Below are 21261 nucleotides of genomic sequence, written 5' to 3'. Positions count from 1 at the left end.
TTACAGATGGCACTCCAGTCATGACCCTTTTAGTGCATACTTTGATCATATGTTACAATCTTCTGGTGTGAATTGTTTCCCAGTCCTAGCTTCCTTTAGTTTCATACAGTAGCATCTCAAGCCTTAGTATAGATTGCTTATGACAAATAGTCTCATGTCTATAAAATAAATCTAAATGTCAACTATAAAGACTGAAGGAATCATGAGATTGGGGACTTCCAGTAATGCTCAGCAGACAAAGAATGGCAAGTATGGAAAATTCACTGGGGAATTAATAAGACACGAATAAAAAGAATACCAGGCAGTGGCAAAGACCAGTTGAACATGGACAGCAAGAATCTGTAATTATTTAGTTCTTCTTGGTTTGTGTCTGCCCTAAGAATCACTCAGTGGACTTGTTAAGGGATCTTGGCAGTGGTTACTAGGAAGCAATTCTGATTTGTGGTTAACATAGATGGCTTGAAAAGTTTCAGGAAGGCGAGGGCATTGATTTTGCTAATACTGAAGTAACTGAGACAAAAGTTTAGAAGAGGAAAGGGTTACTGCTACAGAAACCTCTGTTATTCTATGATTCTCAATGTTTTAATGATATATTTGCTTATTAGGTTACAGAGTAGCTGAAGGGGAGTATTAAATTGAAAGTAATCAGTGATTGAAGAGAGAAGGTGATGAGTGGGAGACTTCAGAGAAGGTACAAGACCTTTTAATGGTTACTTTCAGCATGATGAGCCATGAGAAGGCAGTTCTGTGGGGGTTACGCAGTCTTAAGGAATTTGGGTCCTAAAATGGATAAAATTGATGCAATGAACAGGCTGAAGGAGAAACAGGTACATGAGGGGATAGTGCCAATAGTGATTCTAAAAGAGTGATGTAGAGAAATGTGATGGACTTGATCTGATAAACATATGTGTATGTATTTTTTTAACCTATAATTTTTTTTAACACTTTAAATGTCCTTAAAAATGGCCATATGAAGCAAAGAGAAAGTTGACCCCGCTAAACCAAGTTTGGTGTTAGAGAAGAAATAACGTCATGGCAGAATGGGACAATTAATCTATCTACAAGATAGATAAAAGTGACAAAGGGAGAGGGTTCAAAAAAATAGTTTTAGGAGAAATGAGATTTTGTAATCCATAAAGGAGAGGAGAGAAAGGGAATAAGGTGAGATAAATCATTGCAGACTGGATTATTTAAATAGTAAGGTTATAATTGGAGTTTCTTATCTTCATAACAGAAATAAAAGAATGGAGGTGGACACACAGTGTGAGACAAAAGCACCAGTTATCATGGGGTTGACTGGAAACACTTTTACACAGAGTGGAGGGTGGGAAGTTTTGAACATTGGCAAGAATGAAAGATGAGATAGAATTTTTATTAAGGTCTGAAGTTGTGACCATTTGCTAATACAGAAATAATGCTTATCAAAATCTCTTCAGTATTCTCCAGTATTTTAATGAACTTCTTTTTTGGAAAGTTTATTTCCCCAAACCATCAAATTTATTTAATTTTGCCCAGTTCTGTAACAACAACAACAAAGCTACCTTGGAAAAATTCTTGGAAACTGTTTTCAGTAGTTTAACTATTTTTAATATATATTTACATTATAATTTGTCAACACCGTAAGACGCTTGCTTGGTAGTAAAGCCTGGAAAGTCATGTTGACTCTGATGTGAGATGGTATATGCTGGATCTCATATAAACTTTAAAAAAGACAAAAGTGAAATGTAATTTTAATAGCTTGAAGCTCTGCAGCTTCACTGTGTCTTCATTAATATAGCACACTTTTATCAGTGTATAGAATTCAATTGATAGCCAGTTAGCCAACTGGCTTTAGGATCACACCCATTGAGTAATAATTAAAAGTTCAGTTTGTGATTTTGAAGCATATTGAGTCATGTGTCAAAGGAATCAAACTAGACATTGTTATCATTTTATATAACAGTTGTTATTTAAACTAAAACATAACTTATAGATAATGTTTATAATCTGATTGTGTATATGTAATCAAGAGGCTCTGATTGCAAGACCACACCTTACAATCTTTTCCAAAACAAACAGATATTAAAGCAGAGCTTTGTTTGCAGAAAATGTTTGCTGAAACTCCTATTCTTCACGACACTCTTCATGTCTGAGCAGGTCTAGTTGTAGGGACTGCAAAAAAACACTGATTATACTTTCGTAAGTTTCATATACACCCAAGGCAAGTTTCAATTAAATTTACTATGAAGACATAGACATGGCTTCAAATTTACAAGTGTTCTAATACTTTTACTAAAAACAAACAAACAAACAAATAGACCCAGAGTTATTCCACGTCTGGTTGCTAAATTTTATGCAATACCTTCGTAGTTATCAGTCCTGGCAGGCTGCCATGAGCACAGAGATTTAGCAGAAATTGTTCACCCAACGTCAGCCTGGGTTGGCTACTTGGGCAACATAGGACTGAACATTTGCTTGGTATATGGAAATCAGAAGAGAGTCTCAAAGTATTACATTTGATCTGGAACTTGTAGGCTGAATAAGATTTTGCTAGGAGAGTTTCGGAGGAGGTAGGCTTGTGGGCAGAAAGAGCAGCATCAGAAAAGTTTCACAGATCTGAACATAATTGCTAGGTCTGGGGAATGCCTAGTGCCCCAGAGTGAACTTTGAGCCTAGGGTGGTGGGAACGAGACCGGAGGGGACTTTAATTTTGTGATAAGAAAGGAGGGGCCCCTCAAGGTATTTAAGCAGAAGGACGAAAGATTATAGCTGAAATTTTAAAGATCAGTCTGAAAGATGAATGGAGCATTGATGAACTGAAAGGCAGGAAAACCAGTTAGGATCCTATTCTAACAACTCAGATAAGAAATAATAGGCACCTGGACCAAAGCAAAAACAAGGAAAGAGTCTTTGAAATGTAACAGCCATTTCCACCACCGTCCAGTCCCATTTTCATTCTTCTCATTCTTTCTCTGGAGGAGGGGCACATTTTTTCATTTTTTTCCTTCCTGATTTCTAAATGAGAGTTCTTTCCCTCTTTTTCATTCCATATATAGCAACTGATCCACAGAATTATACTGAGAATTCAATGAAACGGCACACTGGAACACATACATAGCAACATATATGAATGTATATGAATGTATATTTTGTATACTCATTTCTACATCAATAACATATATTTTGATTGCTTTCACTTTATACTGAAACTATTTTTACTTTATCGGATTTGAGATTGTTTTTTAAGCAGATGTCTTCCCAATAATCTACCCTATTCCAACTACTTGCATAATCCATTCCCAATTTACCAACTACCCACCTGTATGTTTCCACTTAAACGTGTGTTGGCACATTAAACTTAACTTGTATGAAATGGAATTCAGTGGATTGCTTCGCCTGAATTTCCTCTGACCACGGATGGCTCACCCATTCTTCTAGTAACTCAGGCTGTAAGGCTTGGCTTTCTAAGTATGCAACCTCTGCAAAGCTTCATGTGTCTGTCCTTTCCATTTCTCCTGCCACCACCCTTTTATAGGTCTCAAAATCTCTCTCCAGAACTATATCCAGAACCCTTTAACTGTTCCATGTGCCTTCTCCAGCACACTGGCATAAGATAAAACTTCTAAAGTAGAGTGCTCCTCATATCATTTCTCTGCTCAAAAATCTCCAATTGCATTTAGAAGTACAATCTGCTTTTCTAGTCACTTTTCCTGTTTCTTGCCTTCACATAGTCTATACTCAAAGCAAATTGGATACTTTCTTCCCTTAACATGCCTTATGTTTTCCTGACTTTGGACATGTTCTTTCCAAGGCCACCCTGAAAATCATCTCCCTTATGAAGCTTTTTCTGATATTCTTTTCCATATGACCGAGTATGGTCATGATCACCATTAAAATTCCATAGCACTTAAATCCCTTATCCTTATGCCTCTTTAATTTACAGTATAGTAAATAATTGTCTTATCTTCAAAAATTTACTATATTGTAAACTTCTTGTAGACAGAGGCTACGTTGTCCATAATTGATCCTAGCAAAGAGCCATGCATGCAGAAGCAGCTCACTAAGCATCAGATTTACTTAATTGTATTGAGCATACCCTGAAAGCATGTATTTCCCCAGCCTGGGCACAGCTGCTCCATTTTAGGTGAATGTGCAACATTTGTTCACGAACATTTCTGCCTTTCATCGTCAACGTCACCACTAGTACATTCATCATCAATAAAGATCCATTGAATGTCTACACATGCAAAGCATGCCCAGTCTGGTAGAATTGTATGTGGTCATTACAGATTCAATGCAGATAATAATTTTCATTCCAGGACTTCATTGGTGGTGATGGTCAAAGTTAAGCAAGGCTTGGCGATACTGACAATGCATCTAAATCAGGAAAGGAGACAGCTGCGGCTACCCTTCATATTGATGAAATTTAGAAATTTAGGCACTGCCATGATTTTGTTTGGAGATGGAGCTCACTTCTTGTTGGTTTAGCCTTATTAATTGCGAAGCTTATCTAACTCACATATCTTCTCCATAAAGCACAGCATTAGGCTTCTTGCACTTAGGAACACTAGAGACCACTTCAACACTATGCTTTGGAACTATTTTGGGTAGTGAAATCATCAATAAAAAGCAGAAAAATGCAAAAGCACGTGACACTAAATTGACCTCAATGAGGATACTTGCTTACAGTATGAGAGCTGAAGGAAGAAGGCAGAGGAGTCACCTTGTTTGACCTCAGCTGGGAAAGTGCAGGCTGGGTGATTTAAATTTTCCACCACTCTGTGCATGTCCCCAAATGCCCACAAAAGCACCCAAGTATTGATTTGGGGGTTACAGATACATTTTAGAATGTAGGCAAATTCGCAAATATGAAATCTGCAATTAATGAGGATCAACTGTACGAAGGCCAATTAGCCACCAGACAGCCAAAGATTATATAATGATTTTTAGTTCCTTAGTGAGGTTGAAATGATGTTTATTAGGTTTCTCACCACTCCTCAGCCTGCATTTTATACTAGTGATGAGAAGCTGCTTGTAGTCCCCATGCATATTTACTGTTATAAGCCACTAAATTGTTGATTGTATAGTTCCCTCTGCCTGGAATGTGGCACTCCTATCTTCCTCATTCCTTAATTCCATTCAGTCATTACAGCTCATGTCAGCATCACTCCACCAGGAAGCCTAGCAAGTGACCTCCCTCTGAATGGATGCATTCCTCTGTCTTGGCTCTTGGAATTTTCTGTCACCTCTATATTGAGAACTTCTTAATAAAGCCCAATGTTTAACCATTTTGTAGCCTTAATAGTTGGCACAATGCCTGGTGCAAAATAGGTGCCAAATACTGGGTGGATTTGAACTGAACTAGGAAGGCTATAGGAAGAATTGCTAATTTTGAAAAGGATGAGAATTTAACTTGAATATGTAAAAAAACAACTTTAAAAAACTAGGACTGAATTTAATAAGTTTAAATGAAAGATAGTACAGTGAGGAACAAAAAGCAAATTCAGTTGACTTAAGAAAGACTTTGCATGCTCAAGTACTAAGGGGAAAAATGGCTTAAAACATCATATAATAGAAATCAGATGATTCAGCAACATAAAGCAATTATTTAAAAAGCTAACATTCTGCTGGAGTATATTAATAGGAGTATGACAAGCTGATCATGAGTAGTAATCTTTCTCCCATATTTGGCAATAATCAAGCCTTTCCTGAAGTATTTATGAGAGTTGTAGAGAAATTGGAGCTCATTCAAAGAAGATAGACAAAAATGAAAATAAGACTATGAGAAAAGATGAAAGGGACTCCAGGACTCCAAGCAGGTCAGAGAACTGCAAGAAGGATCATAAATTAGAGCTTGTCATCAAGCCCAGCCCAAGACTTGGCACAAGGCTCGGCAAATAACTTGATTAATTAAAGTACTACAGTGGAGGCTCAAAGGACAGAGATCAGTGGTCCTGAATTAGTATAGTGGCCAAAACTGGATGAAATAGATTAAAATTCTAGAAATAGATTAAAAGTTATTTGAAGGAGAATTTGATGGTACCAAGTGATTAAACACTGAAACAAACTGCAGTGAGAGATCTTGAAATATTCCTTCATACATATCTATTAGAATCATTTAGATGACAACCACCTTTGAATGACTCAAATAAGACCAACCTAGATACAGAGGGCTGGACTAATTGCCCTTTTAACCACTCTAACTGAATTATAATATTTACCAGTATATTACATTATTTTTCTGATCTAGAAGTCTGTGACTATAGTTTTATTGAATCCATTTAACCTGTGTCTATCATTACTATTTTCATATTTCTCACTTTCACTTTCACATATATTTTCCTAGAGGTGATGAGGAAAAGTGTCTCTGTTTATTTCCTTTTTCTTATTCTCACTTGGTAATACATTTGAACCAAGATATAAAAGGAACGAACTCTTGACTTAGGAAGTTGACTACATCTCTTGCATGTATAGTAATAGTAATAATTATTTTTATAGCATTTATTAATAACGTAAATGTTCTCACACTAGGATGGGGGCCTTATATTCTTTATCTCATTTAATGCTCACAAAAATACTCAGTGAAAGGTACTACTAAAATCTCTTTCATGGATGAGGAAAATTAACTGTTAAGTAAATAATTCTAAGTCATAAAAATTAAGAGGCAGAGTGGGGATTCAAATACAGATCTTTCTGACTCCAGAACACAAATTCTTAACCATTATGCTCTTCTATTCATTCATTCATGCATTCATCTATTTATTCAAAAAATACTTATTGAAGCACCTACTGTATGCCTTGATTTTTGTTGGTGCTGGGGCATAGATTGAGTTCCCAAGGAAACAAAATCTCGGATGGAGATTTGCTCACAGGAAATTTATTGGGGTGTGCTCTCAGGAACAACATCTTGAAAGAAGTGAAAGACTAGAATTGGGCAGAGGGAGAAGATGAATTGTAACATGATTGCAAAAAAGACCTCAGCCTGTCTCCTGGGAGCTCTTGAGCAGGATGGCCCTTCAGATTTGTCCCAGATTGTGGCAAGGGGTCTAGGCCTTCTTACTCTCAACCACCAGTCACTGAATGGGGGCTTCCCCCAAGGAAGGTACTTACCTTGGTGTGGCAGATCCCCTTCATCCAAAGGAACGCATCTTTGGGTCACTCCCAAATGGAATATCACAGTGTAAAAACACATAAGAGTACCTACCCTCATGATGCGTGTCTACTAGTGGAGAAATGGGAGAAACTGTCAAAATAACATTTTTTTCCTATGGCAGATTGTGATATGTTGTAAAGAAAAAAGATAAAGCAGGGGAGAGGGAGTTCCAGGGTGAGGGTTGGGTACGAGGCAATTTAGGTAAAGGTTCATTTAGAAGGTGACATTAGAGCAAAGATTTGAAAGAGATGAGGAGGAGATACACAGGACAGCTAGGAAAAGAGAATTTCTGGAGGACAGAACAGTCCCATGCAAAAGCCCCAAGAAGGAGCATGACTGCAACTTTGGAGGAACTGCAAGGGCGTGGGGGTGGGGGTGGGAGGCAGCTGGCCATTGTGGCTGGATCACAGCCTGCCAAGAACAGAATGACAAGAGACCAAAGCCAAAGAAATAGCAGGAGATAGGAGCCCAGATAATGCAGGGGCTCTGTGACTCATTAAGGACTTTGGCATTTGTTCTGAAGGAGTTAGGAAGTTGAGGGTTTTGAGCAGAGGTGTGAATGATCTGACAAATTTTAAAAGGCTCCCTCTTATGTGTTAAGAACTGACTGTAGGGAGACAAAGGCAAAAATAGGATAAGAGTTAAGCTAATGCAATAGTCCAGGCAAGAGTTGGTGGTAGCTTGTGCCAGGGTGGGTAATAGCGGAAGGTGGTAGGAAGGGGTTGGATTCTTGATACATTTGGAAGGTGGAACCAAAAGAATTTGCTAATGAAGGCTCCACAACTTAATATTTGGCCTTAAACAAACTACTTAATTTCTTAGAGTCTTAGTATCCTTTCCTTAGAATATGGGACAATATGTCTACTCTTCGGGGCAGATTGTGAGGAGTAAATGAAAAAATATATGTGATGTGCTTGGCATGGCGTTCAGAACACAATGGATGACCAATAAATTCTACTTCTTCCCCTTTCCTCGTCTCCCAACTTTCTCAACATGCTTTTACTTTCATCACTGCATTTAGTCTTAAAAAAATATGCTCTCGGGTAAACAGGACACGCATTATTAACTTCGATTTATAAATGAAGACATATAATGCCATTAATTTAAATGATTTATATGAAACTGCACCAAAAGTTCATAAAACATCTCTGGACTTTATCTCCTATTAGAGTGTACCTTCAAGTGTAGAGAGAGCCTTCTTATATGGTGATGTTTGCATCCTTCCAGATTTCTCATAAGTCTCATAAGAAGCAACATTCACTCTAGGTTTTGGTGGATTTTAAAAGTGTGCTCTCCAAATTTTAAATTTTAAAGGTTTCTTTTAAAGAAACATATGCTATCCCAGCTGTCTACATCTAATAAAGCAGCTACTGACATAAGGAAAGAAAAGGAACGGAATATAACATTTCAGAGGTTCTTTCAGATACACTGAGGACTTTTGAATAATATGAGTGCAGTTAAATAAGGTTAACAGGCAAGTTTAGGAATTGTGGCAGAGCGAAACTCCTGCATGGAGAATCCCCAGACTTTCGAAGGCAATACTGAGCGTTTGAGAACCACAAATTCTAACTTCAGAAACGACATGAACAAGTTATTGAACCTCGCTGATCCTCAGTTTCTTTATCTATAAATTGGAGATAATTATATTCACCTCAGAAGATCATTGTGAAGATTACGTTAGATAAAACCAGAAGAAACGTGAAGCCTGCAATGTTTAGTACTATTTTTGATCATTGTTATTGACCTAGAGTTCATGGTTTTCTGGGCTGATTCAATGGAAAAACAAAGAATTTGAGGACATTTTCAAGAAAGCAGTTCAAGAAATAGATCATAAAATTTAGACATATTACTGATTAAAATGAAGCCAGAAAGAACTTGGCAGAGTGAGAGAAAAATGAGTGTTGGAGGGTCTGTGACTCTCAATGAAGTCAAAGAAAAATGCATAGTGAGCCAACACGGAGAGTTGGCAGGATGGAGAACAGGGAAGAAAGTGTGTTCCCTTTCTGCAAATTTCTAGAATGGAAATGTTCATGTATGTGAGTGTGTGTGTGTGTATAAAATAGTTGGAAATGTGATAACACTATCAAAAGTACATGACATCAACTACAACAGTTGTGACACATAAGAGACGGAGCAATTTGATATGGGATGATTTAAAACCTTGGAGACAAAATAAAAACCGATTCCTACTGTATCCAAAGATTCCGTTCTCCCCTAAAAAGTTGTGTCACTCTTTATGAGAGTAAGCAGTAGAGAACAGAATAAGAGAAGAAAGTTGCCAAAGAACAGGGTTAAAATTTAAGATTTCATTGGTCCAGCGGCTCCCGGTTAGGGCAAGACCAAGGCTATGATGACAAAATTAAGGTGGAGTTGAAGACCAGCAGGGTTGAGGCCAAGGGCCTGTGAAATAGTGATTGTTGTATGGGTTTCCAACATAGCTAGGAGGATGGCAGGCTTTGGGGGTGGAGAGGAAGACTGTGCTCTAGAGGCAATAAAATGACCAGTGGAAGGTGGATAGTGGACGGGAGGCTGCCAGAGGAAAAGGAGGAGAAGTGCAGAGGCGCTATAGTCATGGTGTGCATCTCATTTACATTAGGTTGAGGGAGGAGTGGTTTGTGGGTGAGGCAGCATTGTGGAGCTGGGAGTTGGGCCTCCCACCCCCACCCCCGTTCCCAAGAGCGTGAGAGAACAAGTGCATGCTCAGGCAGCTGCAAAGGAAGCCAAGTTCCTCGGAGGAGGAGCACCAGATTTCAGGAAGACAGGGGCTCCGTCTGTGAAAAGGTCGAGAATGCTGGGAAAGCTGTTTACCAACGTGGGGCAGGTTCGGCTCCCTGGGTGTGCTCCTAGCGCCCTCAAACAGGGCCTTGCTCTGAAAAGGAAACTCTGCACTTGGAGCTTAATGCTCTGTGGACCTCACCTTGAAATTCGCATCAATTTTTGTATCTTTCAATTTGTGTTTTGTAAGTAAAACCTGATGGGACCATGGAGAATGCATGGGGGCTTAGAACCTTGACTCACCTGTTGTCCTGCCTCCCCACTGCCTCCCAGGACGGGACCTCAGCTGCCAGCTCCACCCCTCCTGTCCCCCATCCCACTGCCCAGCGGCTGCTGCCCCCCGTGGGGGACTAGGCACTGGCTTGGGGAGCAATGGGGGGTCAGGAATGCAAGTCCCACACTGGAAGTTGTGGGGTGGGACCTGGGCTTCTGTGAGGGTCTGGACTTGCCTCTCGTCTGAGGGAGCATGACATTAAATAATTTTTTAAAAACCACTGTGACTGGTTTAGAAAAAGACCACAGAAGAAAGGAAAAGCTTTGACCTCTGCTTTATACAGGAGGTGCTGCATTTACACTACAATGGGCCCCATAAATTATGTAGCTGGCCCTGATTGGATGTTTCCAAAGGTAACCAGGCAACGATGATGGGAGGAGGGCAACAATGAGGGATTAGAGAGAGGGGACATCAATGAGACTTTAGGGGAGGATGGATTGATAAACTGAGATGACAGGCAATGATGGACTTTGCATTTTGAGCAGTGGCCAAGGATAAGATTGTAAGGAACATGGAAATCGCCTGTCAAAGATCCAAATGGAACTCTGGCAAAAGTTTTAGTGCCAGTGCACCGAACTCCAAGGCTTAACTTGATTGTTGATGGGATGGCCTCAGAGGGCTCCAGACACCAAACAGAAAAGCTGAGAGGTTCTTACAAGTTGCTTCAATAAATACTTTCTCAGGGACTATTTAATCAGAGAAACTTCACTTCAAATTTGAAACAGCTCCTCTTGTAGAAACAGCAGTAAACTCATGGTAGAGGCCAAGGGAAGGCAGTAGGAACAGAATTTGGGTCTCCTTTTAAAAGAGCTGGATACAGTCAAAACCTATTGAGCTTACAAAGGAAAAAGAAAAGGCTTCAAGTCCTGGCTTCTCAGTTACCAATTTACCCTGATTAAAGACTTTAATTTCTTTGAGGTTTATCTGTAAAATGGGGATGATGGTAATTCCTGCTTTCTGATTGTCCAGAGTTGTTAAAAGTGTCAAAGTATATAATAAATGTGAATTGCCTTGCAAATAGCTATATAAATGTTAATTGGGACTATAATTCTATATCCTTTTTTTTGTGTGTGTGTGAGGAAGACTGGCCCTGGGCTAACATCCGTGTCCACCTTCCTCCACTTTATATGGGACGCCGCCTCAGCATGGCTTGACAAGCAGTGCGTGGGTCCGCACCTGGGATCCGAACCTGCGTACCCCAGGCCACTGAAGTGGAGCACAAGAAGTTAACTGCTATGCCACCCGGCCAGCCCCTATCCTTTTTTTTTTTTTTTTTTTTTTGAAGGATTATAGGATACTTCACATTACTCCGTGACAGCATTTAAGAGAGAGACGCCGGAGTCATGCTTCACCGTTACCAGCCCCACATCTCCTGAAGGTTGAATCTTAGGGTGGAGGGATGACAAATTTAAACACAAACAAAGCAAAAGCAAAAGGTGAAGTTTCAAAGAAGAGGGAAGCTAAGTTAATGTATACAAATGTCAAGTGTGAGTGGGTGAATGTCTTAGAAGATATATATTAGGGTAAGAAGAATGCAGGCAGAGAAAGTAAAAGGTCTCATCTTTCTGAATTTTAGAATATTTTTCACTCCATATCATTTATCTACATCTAAGTAGTCTAATTCTTTTTCCATGTTGTTGCCTCTTTCTCTTTTTCAGTATATTATGGAAGGATCTAAAATGTAACTGGGCTTAGCCCTAGACACCCACCTTCCCTCATTTACCAGTGGATTACCCGCAAAAGAGCCACTGTGGGCAGTGGGGAAAAACGGTTATCAATCTAAAGAGATCAGTGAAGCATTTCATTAAATAATAATGTCAGAGCTTTAAAAAAAGAGTTATAGACAGTCCAGAATCTAAAATTTTATTAAAATGTTTCAGTCACCTCCTTAATTAATCAAAACCCCAGCTTAATTCAAACTAATGTTTTTGAAACATCTTTTCTCAAATACATATTTAAATTTTTCAGGTAGATAACATCCATCTCTCCAGTTTTGTGAGATTTTGAAGATAGAATTTAAAATCATATTGCGTGCCAAAATTGTATTTTTCCCCCGGTGGACATGAAAATAGCAGCTAGAGTAGGGTACAAATACTAGGTGCTGATATTAGCTCAATTCTCGTAGGTGGAGATGCCTACAGCGCTTCTTTGAAAAGGGCGCCACCTAGGGGAAATTACAAGTCAATGCAACATCTGCAATGCACCACACATGCTACATGAGACGGAATGACATATTTAAGGAGAAAAACATGTAAAATGTTCTCATATTTCAGTAAATAAGGTGGGCCACCTAGGAAATACATACTAACTAGTGGGCCTAGAATGTGCGCACAGTTTTATTTTTATTTCTAAATAACTAGAACTGCATATAACTTTTCTTTATGAAATAGGGCTTGACTTAGGAGTTTTTCCTCTATATCTAGAAATATTTTTTGACAATAGATATCCTAAAATTTGATTACAGGGATAAAAATTACCTTTTGGGCAAACTCTTCTGTATAAAAATAATCAGTTATTTTACTTAGTACCCTAAAAATGTTTAAGGGCCTAATATGTAAATGAATTTCTATCTCAAAAGTCTTAGAAATTAACAAAAATATTTCTCCTTAAACTTATTTGTTTCTGAACATTCTTTTTTTTTTTTTTTTTATAATTTTATTTATTTATTTTTTCCCCCAAAGCCCCAGTAGATAGTTGTATGTCATAGCTGCACATCCTTCTATCTGCTGCATGTGGGACACGGCCTCAGCATAGCCAGAGAAGCAGTGCGTCAGTGCGTGCCCGGGATCCGAACCCAGGCCGCCAGCAGCAGAGTGCGCACACTTAACCGCTAAGCCAAGGGGCCGGCCCTGTTTCTGAACATTCTGACTAGGTCCCAAGTCAGGGCAAGCGGAGTGAGAGATAATTTAGTTGGTTGATTCAGGAAAAAATGGGCTATTTTTCTTTGCTTCAATTTCTGATGTTTTTGATAAATGTCTTAGAGTCACTGCATTTTCTGGAAGCATATTTCACAGGAAATATGATCCATGCAGTAATCTTTACATGCTATGTTACAAATACAGGAACTTGAAAGAAAGCAACAAATCTTTAAGGTAAGTTTAAATAAATGATTTAGCAGCTATGAGAAATGTATATCCTGTTTAAAAAAAAAAAAAGCTACTTACTTCAAAAGTTAACTCAATAAGCTCCTAATAAATGATTTTAAATTCAATTACATGTTCTGAAGATAACAATTTTTGGTTAATTAGACGCCTCTGGATTATGAATTTTTAATGCATCAAGAATCATGGGGTAGACAAGTGTAAGGAAAAAACAATTTTATGGATTATTTGAAAAACTTTTATTGTCCTGTTTTTAGTCTTATTAGATCGGTGGTCATAATCTTTGGTGACTGCCTATTAACTCATCAAGGTTTCCTACTAAATGGTAAGCCCCTTAGAGAGAGATTGTGTTTTATATGCAGTCATTTCCAGGGCACTGTTTGCTCAGTGTCTGTTCTGAATAATTGGTGCCCATAGTACCAGTGGTTAAATATTTCGAATATAATCCTTAGATTTATCTATAGCACTTAGAATAATGCCTGACATTTAGTAGGGACACAAAACACAATGAATGAATGGCTTCTCAAACTGGACCTGCCCCTTGCTTTAAGTGTATATGTATGGAATGTACCACTTTCTCAGAAGAAAAAAAAAAGGGGGGAAATGTAATTAAGAAGTTAATCTACTCTAGAAAACACAATTAATATTTGCAAGGCAAAGGGAAGTATAAGTTATTCTCACCGTTTTTTAGCTTATCACTATCCTAAGTGTCTTCATAGGTAATCAGTAGATAGTGGTACACCAAAGGGAACTATTTTGTCATGTGAAATTTTATATATATATAATTTATATATATTATATATTTAATAAAAATAAAATTGTGCATAAAAATACATCCTAGGCTCACTAGTTATAATTTATATACATATATATATAACTTTAGGAATCGGTAATATATTTGGTAATAGGATAGAAAAGATACTTAGATGTATTAAGATTAATTATGAATTTTCTACTTGGATAGGTAAACTGGACATTTGATCATTCCCTAGTAAAATTATTTAAATTGCTTGACAGTCCACATGTAACACTCCTAAGTGATGTTAAGTTCAACAAGTACTGATTATCTTCGGTTTGCAAAGTAGCTGTGTTATGAATCTAAGCATTAGTGTCTTATAGTTTTTGTATAAAAGAAGCTAATAATAATGAACACCCTAAGTGCTGAAAAATTCTGCATTCTAAAACAGGCTTGACCTCAAGGCTTTTAGCAAAATCCTTGTGTATGTGACCTAGACCAGTCAGCTTCCTCCCTCTAGCCCCAATCAACATACATCACCACAGTGGAATCCCCATCAAATCTTATCCTATTCTATTCCCTATGGGCCATCTTTTCTTCTAAGTCAACGACTTTGCTAAACTAAATAAACTAATCCTTGCTAATATATTCATTGGGCATTATTAATTGCCAACTCTTCCCTGATATATGCAGAATATAATAATTGACATATAAGGAAAAAAATTGTCTTAAACCAAAGGAGTGATGAGGCTTAATTGGATGTTTAAGCTAGAGAGATCATGAGGATACCATTGACCAACAGAAACTATTTTGAAGAAAGTAGGGTTTTAGGGTACATCAAAATATAGATTCCCTGGGGCCAGCCCCATGGCCTAGTGGTTAAGTTTGGTGTGCTCCTGGTTAGGTTCCCAGGCATGGACTTATACCACTCATTAGTGGCCATGTTGTGGCAATGACCCACACACAAAATAGAGGAAGATTGGCACAGATGTTAGCTCAGGGCGAATCTTCCTCAGCAAAAAAATAAAAAATATATATACACACGTAAATTCCCTGTCTTTTGCCTGTACCAATGGCTGGCCCTGGTGGTAACCTTAGTAACATAGTAATATTTTTTATAGTATTATTTCTAGCTAAGTTCTCATTTCCTGTTAAATTTTATCCACATTTCCTATTCAGATTCTTACTCTAATTCCTGATACTTTCCTTAGGGTGAATCTTTCTCTGCTTTTACATTATACCCATGTGTTTTCAAGTGACCTTGTGACATTGGCTACTGCTTTTATTTTTCATACTGTATTTAATTTTTTTCCTAACTGTGACTGCCATGTGGCAGTCCTCGGGCTCTTCTCCTGCCAGTAGCTCACAATTTTTCATTTCCACCCACTTCCATTAGAGACAGCTGATTCCTAATTTAGAGAATTAAGAATTTTGCAATCAGAATGAGCATTATACTTTCACCTTAGAAGAAAGAGAAAGGGTCCAGGAAACTGCTCTAATGATGTGAATATTCCAGCACGGTTTTGCACTCTGCTTCTTGTCTCTCTGTAAAATTTCTCAGCCGGCCCCGTGGCTTAGCGATTAAGTGCACGCGCTCCGCTACTGGTGGCCGGGGTTCGGATCCGGGGCGCGCACCGACGCACTGCTTCTCCAGCCATGCTGAGGTCGCCTCCCACATACAGCAACTAGAAGGATGTGCAACTATGACATACAACTATGTACTGGGGCTTTGGGGAGGGAAAAAAAGGAGGAGGATTGGCAATAGACGTTAGCTCAGAGCCAGTCTTCCTCAGCAAAAAGAGGAGGATTAGCATGGATGTTAGCTCAGGGCTGATCTTCCTCACCAAAAAATAAATAAATAAATAAATAAATAAATAAATAAATAAATAAATAAAACTTCTCATCCCATAAATAATTTATCACAGAACCTTTGGACATCAATTACTGAGACTCAGCATTTTTCCAGGACAGTATTACAATATGCAGTATGACTGCAAAAGTTTGACTTTGAATATTGACTCCGAGTTATGTCCTTGAATAATCTGAACTGAATTTAAAATTTCATCACACTCCCCTCCATTTCACAGAGTAGAGTTAATAATATAAGGAAACAGACCGTGTGGCTTCCAACCTCTGTCACCTATCAGCTGTGCGACTTTGGGTAAGTTGATCAATAGCATCAGCTTTCTCATTGGTAAACCAAGCCTATGTGCTCCTCCCAGGCCCTGGCACATGGTAAGGGCTCAGCAAATGTTTGTTTACACATGGAATAAAATAGGTGTTGGCTTTTTAAATTTCTAAACTAGGTACTTTAAACTGTATAATTACAGGAAACTTAAAATGTATTCTCAGGTGCACTTGAAGGGGAAAATCATTGCTGTGAGCATTTTCGAGATGGTTCATACTCACGATTCTGTGGCCCAGCAAGTTGGAGCTGAGAGCTTCCTTGCTACATTAAAGGATTTTGTGTTCCGTTCCTATGAGGACCTGTCTATCCATGAGGACCTTTCTATTGTGTAATAGAAAGTTCAGAGGGAAGAGATGTGGTGGGTACCTGCTACTCTAACAGCTCCTTCCTTGCTCCGTCTGCTTTATGCTTTCCTTCTGAAAGTAGTTTTAGTACAAACATCATGAATAAGTCAGTGCGCTTCCTTGTTAGAACTACCTAATAATCATAGTTTATCTTAGGTGTAGTTTCATTTTATTTATTGTTTCATAATATTAAAAATGTTTATTGAGGGCTTCCTATACGCAAGACTCTGCACTGGAAATAGAAAATCAGTTCCTTGCCCTGTAGAATTTTCTAGGCAGAAGAGAACCACAGACAATGAACTATAATTTAAGAAGAGTAATGGAATTATCAATGGAGTGTGAAGGAAGCACAAGGCAGGAGTACTTACTCCTTCCAGAGGTGCTCGGAGCAATTGATGAACGCATTACTGAGAAAGCCGTAAATGTGGGAACCGCCTCTCAGGCCAAGGCAGAGCCCATCCTTAGCACTGATTCATGTTCCCAACAGAAGTGGTTAAGCGGCTGGGAAGAGCTGGAAATAGGGCAGCAATAGAAATATAAATTATCCTCTGGATGCCAGACCAACAAATAAGCAGGTTTGTCTCTTTCCTTAACAAGTTATGCTCTAATTAGTGGCTGTGATCATTAATAAATTAAATTATGCTCAAGTCCCAGGAGGTGATTGATTACCACAACTCCTGCATTTAAAACTAGGCCAATGGGGGGCCAGTCCCGTGGCATAGCGGTTAAGTGCGCACGCTCCGCTGCTGGTGGCGCGGGTTGGGATCCCGGGGGGGGAGGGGGGGGGTACCCACTCACTGCTTGTCAGGCCATGCTGTGGCGGCCTCCCATATAAGTGGAGGAAGATGGGCACAGATGTTAGCCCAGGGCCAGTCTTCCTCAGCAAAAAGAGGAGGATTGGCATGGATGTTAGCTCAGGGCTGATCTTCCTCACACACACACGAAAAAAAAACCTAGGCCAATGGACACATATTCTCATTTTTATTTCTCAGGATTAAAGTATTAAGTATTATTTAGTTTAGCAAGTTGGATTTAAAATTTAAGCATATAAATATAAACTCCAAATTTGTTAATCATCTTCTCTGCTGTAGGTATTAAAAGCAAAATAAATATACTGTCAGTGAAGATTGCTTATATTAATTAGTGCTGTTAATGTCAAAAGGAATTAAAAATAGATTTATTGTAGTACAGCAGTCCCCCCTTATCCGTGGTTTTGCTTTCCGAAGTTTCAATTACCCACGGTGAACCGTGGTCTGAAAATATTAAATGGAAAATTCCAGAAATAAACAATTCTTAAGTTTTAACTTGCATGCTGTTCTGAGTAGCCTGATGAACTCTTGTGCCATCCTGCTCCTTCTTACCGGGGAGGTGAATCATCCTTTTGTCCAGTGGACCCAGGCTGTCTGCATTCACATCATCACAAGAAGAAGGGTGAGTACAGTACAATAAGATATTTTGAGAGAGAGAGACCACATTCACACAACTTTTACTACAGTTTACTGTTATAATTATTCTATTTTATTATTTGTTATTGTTGTTAATCTCTTACTGTGCCTAATTTATAAATTAAACTTTATCATAGGTATGTATGTATAGGAAAAAACTTAAAACATATAGGGTTCAGTACTGTCTCAGTTTCAGGCATCCACTGGAGGTCTTGGAACATACCCTGTCAGATAAGGGGGGACTACTATAATGCCTTTAGATAAACTATTATTAACAGTATAAAATTATAACTGGATAAAAATAATAATCCATGGAAAGCCAAGGACTCTTGTGGATCTATGTTTTCCCTCTTTCCTTTACAAACTTTGATGGTTTATACTTATGGCTTAGTCTCACAGGTCAAAAAGATACTAATTGTTAAAAACCAAGGCATATGAAGACTTGGAAGCAACCTAAGTGCCCATCAAGGGACAAATGGATAAAGAAGATGTGGTATATATACACAATGGAATACTACTCAGCCATAAGAAACGATGAAATCCAGCCATTTGTGACAACACGGATGGACATTGAGGGTATCATGCAAAGTGAAATAAGTCAGAGGGAGAAGGTCAAATACTGTATGATTTCCCTCATTAAGTAGTAGATAATAACAACAACAAACAAACACATAGAGACAGAGATTGGATTGGTGGTTACCAGAGGGGAAGGGGGGAGGGAGGAGGGCGAAAGGGATAATTCGGCACATGTGTGTGGTGATGGGTTGTAGTTAGTATTTGGGTGGTGAACATGATGTAATCTATGCAGAAATAGAAGTATAATGATGTACACCTGAAATTTATACGATGTTATAAACCAATGTTACTGCAATAAAAAAAAAAAAAAACCAAGGCATATAGCAAGTTGTTCAAATAAACAATATCTTAATATGGTGCTTTGTGCCAACACCTTTACAATACTTCTTTTATATATATTAATGTATTGTGTGTCCCCCAAAATGCATCTGTAAATACAACAGGAACACCATGATTAGTTCACATTTACATGTTTTACCTTTGCCACTAGGTGGCACTTACATATTAGTTGCAGAACATGCTCTGCATAAGAAGGCAAAATAGAGAGTAAATGAGAGAAAGAAAAGTTTTATTAACTTTGTTTTGTATTTAAATATTTGTGCTAGTATATACTTTGAGGTCTTGGGTTTATTGCAGGAAATAGCATGGAATTCACAAAACTTTTTTTAAGAATTTTTAATAAAAAATAAAAGGTGAACATTGACTGAAAAATCCACTGTGGGGAGACAATGTAGATTCACGTAGTCTTGACCTCAGCTTGTCATTTTATGTTATAATCTCTCAGCTCAAAGGAATGCTACAATCAATAGAAAATTACCAAAAAGTCCAAGGATATATAGCAGCGTTCTAATTTTGTTTTTGGTAGTGTTATTTAATGGCAAAAGTCATATGAAATGGCTAATCTAATAGTGTTTTTTGTGAGAACTGATAAATTAAATTGACAGCAATTAAAAGTCTTAAACTACTAGAACTAAAAGTTTCATGCTAAAAATCTAAATATATTAATAGGAGAGAATACTCAAATATTTCATGCTAAGAGAAATATCAATCACTATAAAAAGTTCAAATGCCATAAGAAAACATCAGAAGATGCCAATATTAATAATTTATCTTTAGGTGGAGCATAAGACAGAATCTTCAGGTTTTAGGAGTCAAGATGGCGGCGTAAGCAGACTCGGAACTCACCTCCTCCCGTGGACACAGCCAATTTACAACTACTCGTGGAAAAATTACCCCTGACACAGAACCTGAAAACTGGAAAACTCGTGCAACAACGGACAATCCTGATTGAGGCGGAAGAGGCAGAGACTCCCTTCTGGAGAGGAGAAACGCCGCCTTCACAAGCCGCCAGCGTCACGGCCGCCCGGGAGCAGCTCACAGGTATGCAGCCCTCCCTGGAGGCGCGGGGCCCTGAGCCGGGAGCGCCCCTGCCGTGGGCATTTTGTGGACCCAGCACAATCAAGACCAGCGGCATAATATCTGACTGTGCCTGCTACTAAAACACTGGGGAGCACCCCCAGAAAACCCGGTTCACAAAGAAACTAAAACTGGCTCTTAAAGGGCCCACGCGCAAACTCACCCGTTTCAGAAAGCATCCTAAAATCACCAGAAAGAAAGGTGCGCAGTGCTTCGGTGACAAGAGACTCACCTAATAGGCCCTGAGTGCATCTCGGTGAGGGGTGAGACCTCTCCAGGGACTGGGACATTGGCGGTGGCCATTGTTGTGGCCTGGTGTGAGCGTGCTGACACAGACGCCATTGGAGTTCTCCCTGAGGCCTGCTAGCCCAGGTCTGCCCCACCCGTTAGAGCACCAATTTAATCCAGCTCAGCCAGGGCAGGCAGCCCACCCTAGAGACTGGCCCCACCCAACAACAAGCCCTCAGGCAACTTGTGGGCCTGCATACATTGGTGACTGGATTCTCTGCAGCCTGGCAACTGAGCCCACTTCAGTGGAGCAGGGTGTGCACAAGGAGCCGGTGGAGAGTGTGGGGCGGTGGCGGAGTGTGTGGGGCTCCCGCTGTGGAGAGACTGGGTCTGTTTGGGGAGGTTGGGGCGTGCACATGGGGCAGGACTGTGTTGACTGTGTGTGTGGACCTTTGGGCGGCAGGGCTTGTCAGCTGCAGAAGACTTGTGCTTCTCAAAGACCCACATAGGAGGTTTGCCCCACCTTCCAAAGCCTGAAACAATTGGGTGCTCCTGTGCCTGAGGCCAGCCCCACCCAGCTGCAATCCTCAGAGAGCTGACAAGAGACCTAATAGGCTAGAGGCTTGCAGCAATTGTAAGGCCCTGAGCCTAACAACCTGCCACAGTGGGGGCCTACTCACTTAAAAGAAATACTGCAACACAATTGTGGTATTAGAACTTACAGCCAACTGTGCTGGGGCTCCCCACACCTGATAAAGAGACTGAAGGGCCCACAACAACTACAAGCAGCTGAGCATTATAACAGCTGGCCAGAAGCATAACTCAGCCTCCCTGGGTGCCTACAGGGAGAGCAAACAGGCCACAACAGAAGGACACACGTAGCCAACATTGGGGTCACCCCTGGAACATTGAGAACTGAGGGAAGCACACTGGAAACCTCCTAAGGCATCACTTACATAAGGTCACCTATCCAAGAGCAGGAGACGTAGCTGACCTACCTAATACGTAGACACAAGCACAGGGAGGGAGGCAAAATGAGGAGGCAA

General features: G+C 39.4%; 1 long non-coding RNA gene across 1 annotated transcript in view; it reads right to left on the bottom strand.

Moving 5' to 3' along the window:
• The window catches only part of LOC147913766 (uncharacterized), a 34037-nt gene extending 13670 nt beyond the window's left edge, over nt 1-20367 (bottom strand). Inside the window, exon 1 of the long non-coding RNA XR_015556303.1 lies at nt 20220-20367. This is a non-coding gene — a long non-coding RNA (uncharacterized LOC147913766). The remainder of the gene's footprint in view (nt 1-20219) is intronic.
• Between the last annotated feature and the right edge of the window lie 894 nt (nt 20368-21261).

Source organism: Ceratotherium simum, chromosome 25, assembly GCF_057802395.1.
Source record: "Ceratotherium simum simum isolate JZ-2026a chromosome 25, ASM5780239v1, whole genome shotgun sequence".
In the NCBI taxonomy this organism is placed as follows: Eukaryota; Metazoa; Chordata; class Mammalia; order Perissodactyla; family Rhinocerotidae; genus Ceratotherium; species Ceratotherium simum.
This window is presented reverse-complemented; position numbering and strand designations above follow the sequence as displayed.